We start from the raw sequence: 6,000 nt of genomic DNA on the forward strand, positions 1-6,000 counted from the left end.
ATGTCTAGTCAAATCAGACAGCCAGTACAGCTTACCTACACACATGCCAGTGTTACCAATGACATACAGCAACACCTAAATTGTACAATTCATACATCACCTCTGTAATAGTCAGCACTGCAACTCAAGTCAAAGTCCCTTTTCACAATTACCTTCAGGGATGCATGGGTTTGTTTGAAGTTTTGTTGTCATTTTCATTATGCTTTCATTAGTATTAGTTAGTTAATACCATAAGTATACCAAATTTTTTTTGAGAAACAAGAATTTAAAATATGGTGAAAATAGTCAAAATTTGCATCTTAGCTCTAAAAATTTTGTTGGGTGACAACACAATGAGAGGTTTTCTCCACAATGTTTTACAATATGCACAGTAAAATGCTCAGTCTTGCAAAATTTGACTTTGGAAAGAACTAAAGTCTAGATCCTGCAGTCTAATTACTTGAGTTGAGAATTGAAGCATATATAAAAGGCAGTATTTGATAAGTCAAAAAAAAAACCCAACAAGCTGCTCTCTGATTGGTCTGACTGTCAGGTGTTGAGGTTGAGTTGCCAATCAGAAAATTATGGCATGTTGTAACTCAGATACGTGTAATAATTAATACACATGTAATAATTAATACACATACAGCTAGCAGTATAGGACTTGAATAATGTTGAGTATTGTGTCTACTGGTATTGCTAGTAATTTCAAGAGGCTACAAATATGACAATGTCACAGTAATCTCACAGTAATCACAATTGCATTGTGTATTTTTTTGGCCATTTGTATCGAACTTTTGTTGCTGAAAAAAAGCAGCTCTGCATAATTAGAGATAATAAATGGCAAGCAAGGGTATTTGATAAATATAATAAGACATAAAATCAGCCATTTTGAATACATGTATATTTATAACGAATATATAAAATTTGAACATAATCAGTGAAAGCAAGTCAGAGATATGGCACGAGAACCACATTCATTAAAACAAAATGGCCGCCAGTCGGCCATTTTGAACCTTATCTGAAAAACAAAATGATGTGCATCAAGCTCCTATAATGTCTAATGTATATACAAGGTTTGAACAAAATCTATCTGTAAACACAAACAAATTGACGTGCACATGTATAATATCATGTATGATGTATGATGCACGCATGGACATAAGTCCCCATTTTCGGACTGTGTCCGAACGAGGACTAACAAAAGAGTCATTATATGTTGTCATTTTCTCATTAAAAACTATCAATTGAATATGTTAATTTGCACTGTATCACCAACACAATCTCTAAAACCAAAGAAATATAGAAGATGCATCTCTCTCCACTTCAATAGATGATTTTCTGTTAACAGTGAAATCTTATATATAGTGCATGAAAACGTATTGTGCAAAAAAAAAATCAAATGTTGCATCGAGATACTTCATCAAAATTATAATCAAATGTGCACATTACTAAACATGGAAATACTTTCACACTTGTCAAATCTCATGTGATGTTTTAATGTCACCATGGTGCTACAGCCTTAGTTTGTCCTGTTTTTATGTTCAATTTCACGATTACATTGCAAGGTAAACCCAAATTGGCGGTAAACAATTGTACTAGTCGGTTCAGCAATGGGATTGTAAACCCAAACAATATGCACTGGTCTTCCACACTGTTTTATTAAGTAAGTAAAATGATTTTTAAAGGCCAGGGTATCCTTAAATGAACTCGATCATTGTAACTCTAAAACCAGGATGCCCATATCCTGTTGAAAATATACAACTATTTATGTTCAGTCATCCCGCAGCAATTCAACTGGAAGCCATATTCCCAAAGCTGAATGCTGCGAGCCTGGCATGTGGGCAGTACATACTCATTACCGCAGCCGACCACAGAATTCAAACCCGCAATCTCCAAATACTGGGCAGACCATTAAGCTAACCATAAAGCCACACATTAGGTACTAACAGACTAAATGCCAATTTTTTGAATAGTTGCCAGGGCTGACAACAAGGAGTAGTTTATTTCAGAGTTGAGCTGGTGCCATACGGTTTGAGTGACACATGTGGAACTCTATGGAAAGGTGAATGGCCTGAAATAACTGTTCTTAGCAACAAACTGGTTCAGTGTTTCGGCCAATGAACTAATGCTCAGAATGAATAGACTTGCCTTGGTACATATTAGACCAGTATCTCTGACAAACCCAGATACCTGAAACATTTAATTACTAACATATTTGGTGATGATGTAGCCTACATCTAGTTAAGAGTAGTCCATCTTTTATCCTCTCTGATGCAAGACATCATCCAAGCTTGATCTTTGGCATGAACTATTTTGGCTGCAAATCCAAAACACTCAAAAGCTGTTTTTATAGCTCGAAGAACTGTTTCATGACTTTTATTGACCCTTTGTGGCTACAGAGGCTGTTTTGCAAGCTGAAAATCAAAAAACCCGGAGGCTATTTTTAAAGCTGCTGGCGCTGTTTTACGACTGTATTTGTACCCTTGTTGCTACAGGGACCATTTCTATCCCTAGTGGCAAGAAGATGTTTACTCTTTCTCTTCTCCATACGTTCCAGTGAGCAACAGATGCTTTGAAGTTTTTACAGGTAAATGCTTGATTTTGTATTCAAAAATTTACTTCTGCACTGCATAAAAAAAAGTTCCTCGAAAATTTCCCCAGTAAAAACAACATTCTGATTGGTTAATAAAATAATGGACTTGACCAGTCAGGTCAGAGGGTGTTGCTGCAGGTGAAATCATGCAGAAAAACATCATGGTGGGAGTTACATTGCATAAAGAATTTTTGTACAATCTAAAACATTCAACAACAAAGATAACGATGAAGCTCCTCGCATCCATTGCTTCCATTTGTATCTCATACAAGTACCGAGGAAATAATTCTCAGATTTGTTCTTCTTGTCAATCAATGATATCTTTTCAATTCTCATATACCGTACTCGACCGCGTTAGCGCCCATGCCCAGGCAAGCGCCCACCCCCCACTTTTGCGCAATTTTTATATTTGGGGTCACATTCGGCAAAGCGCCCACCCCTTCAAAATGCAACTAATTTAAAACTTGGTCTTGCGTAACAAATCTTGGTAATCATTTTTATATGATACAGCATGGATATTGATCGCTGTGAACATGTTGTGAATGCGTAGAACACGGTAACCGTGCGTAAACTACGCTTCGACAATGACCTGTTAATACAAGTAAAATGCGATAAATATTTCATGCCATATACAGTTCACTACTCCAAAATGGCTAGTTACTAGTTTTTTGAAAAACCATGTCGTTTATTCACTGAAATCAATTCCAACAGATCGTACTTCGATATCGATTATTCACTTTCGCATTGCGTTACCGGAAAGTCTTCGGGAATTTTCCGAAGAATTGCGTCAGTACAACACAGCTTTCTGATTAGTTAATAACCAACTTGACCCATTAGGTCAAAGGACGCTGCTGTAGGTCAAATCTGCAATTGCATCATGGCGGAAAGTGATTTTCATCGAGAGTTTGCGTACGATCCAACAACTTCGTCAGTGGAAATAATATGACAATTTTGACTTTGACTCTGTTCCAAAAGACTCAAATGTTTTTAATTCCGTAAATTATGGTGGTACGTAATTAATATTGTAATAAAATGTGCGTATTTTTTGTGATCATTTCTGTTTCTTCATTGTGAAAATCAATGACGACGCAACTAATTTAGTAATTTGATTTTCCCTCAAAGACGTAATCTGTCACTTGATGAATCAAAATTTTCATTTGCACTCTTTTTCGAGGGGGGTGCTCGGGTAAGCGCCCACCCCTACAAAATCGTGATTTTCTGAGTTGAGGCCCCTGGGCGCTAACACGGTCAAGTACGGTAAATGACAATGAACCTTAAAATGAAATTATTTTATAAAAATAACTTTTTAACCCACTCCCCAAATAATCCAAGCTGTTTACGGTTGTTTTCAGGTTTCTAAAACAGTTATAGTAATAAGCCTAAGGCTGTCTTATTTAAATAATTTTGAACTATTCAGCTGCATATGAGGTATAAAACAGCCTTGGCTCATTCGTAATAGCTATCAGAAAGGGTGTTTTACAGTTGTTTTCAAGTTGATGAGCTTTGCATAACAGCAAAAAAACAGCCTAATTTCAGCTTCCCATCTCAGACCCAAAGCAGCCTGAAAAAACCAATGATATTTTGATTGTGAAAGAAATCCTGAGTGAATCTACTTAAAGAGCGCCCTCAGTGGGTTGGTCTACAGGTTTATTATAAAGCACTTGCAGATTGACAGATTTCAGAAGTCAGAATTTCAAACTTTGTTACAAATTTCAAAATAAACCTGTACTTTCTTTTAAAAAAATTTGGAATCAAGAACTTTAGCCTATGGGAAACTATGTCCAATTAATAAATTATGGTGAAAATTGGTAAAAATTATGGTGAAAATTGGTAAAAATTATAACTGCTCATTCGGACATTGTTAACAGTTAATAACATGTTGTGTGGTACAAAACTATATTATAAAATAATTTGCAAACAATTCTTATTCTTAAGACAGATTGTATAGGAAACAATTACATAAACAAGTCATGGTCAGAAGCTTGTCTGTAGTTATATGGTTGTGGCTGAAAAAAACAAAGGCAGGTACCCCCCCCCCCCCCCCCAAAAAAGGTTGTATAGCATACAGTGTTTTGAACATCCTACACAATTCACAGGTTTCTTGACTGGAAAAACTGTTTTCAATAGACAGTATGGTAGAAAAAGTACAATAGTGAAAATGACCAGCAGGTAATTCCAGGTAATATGCAATAACATGTTCATCTATATCTAAGTTGTAAGATGATGTTACTGTACAGGTTGTTATAGTAGTATGCTCAGTAACTTTTGGAAAAATTCAGTCTGAATCACAGATTCATAAATATATTAATACATGCAGTAGTGAGAAAAATTAGTGAAACAATCTTGTCCATTTGTTAACAAAATTAGCACTTCTTTTGAATATCCAAATTCATATACATATCTCTCCTGGCACAATAGATTTGGGTTTACTTCTTCAGCAAATTTTGCATTTTTTTTCCATCAATATAAAATTGAAAAAATCAAAGACAGCTTAGAAGGAACTCCTGTGTGCTGAGAGTATTGGAGACACATTAAATTTAATTCAAAATTTGCCCTTCAAACAAAAAGCTTGGCTAATACCTGTCTGCTATTTGAGATGCACAACATGAAAACAATGTGATTCACATTATCAAAATTTATAATACTTACATTTGATTTTTCAGTCAAATAAATTCCAGAGCATGTCTGTGATGGAGCCAATTTAAATCTGATTTTTTTTAAATATCTGAAATGGGCTAATAGATAATCAATATGCATGTTTATCAACATTAAACTAATGTCTATGGATTACCCCAATGAAGCAAATGAAATATTATACAAATTAAGCAATTATTATGCATAGATTTAGGTCTGTATATTGTTTCAGGCCTCACATGTCAAAAGTTTCATTATAATACAATGATTAATCCTAACTAAATTAGCAGAAAGCTGAAAAGTAAATTATTATGCAAATTAGGTAATTATTAAAAAATGAACAGGTCTGTGCATTGTTCTAGAGCATCTAGATATCAAGTTTCATTGAAATGGAATAATTAGTACTTGTGATATTGGTGTGAAAGCTGAAAAATGGCTAATTATGCAAATTAGGTAATTAATATGCACATGTTTTTAACCTATCATGTCTGTGCATTGTCTTATGACATCTATGTACAAAGTTTCATTGAAATGTGATAAATACTTGAGATATCAGTGGAAAAGTCATCACCAGAGCATCTATGTACCACGTTTCATCAAAATCCAATGAATGGCTCTTCAGATATTAGTGGAAGTCATGGAACAGCAAAAAATTAAGCTAATTATCAGGCAAATTAAGTAATCAATATGCATGGATTTCAACCAAAACCTAATCAAATCTGCGCATTAGCCCAGAGCATCTATTCACCAAGTTTCATTAAAAACCAACATATGGTTCTTGAGATATCAGT

Source organism: Saccoglossus kowalevskii, chromosome 6 (assembly GCF_978046115.1).
Source record: "Saccoglossus kowalevskii chromosome 6, keSacKowa6.1, whole genome shotgun sequence".
Lineage (NCBI taxonomy): Eukaryota > Metazoa > Hemichordata > Enteropneusta > Harrimaniidae > Saccoglossus > Saccoglossus kowalevskii.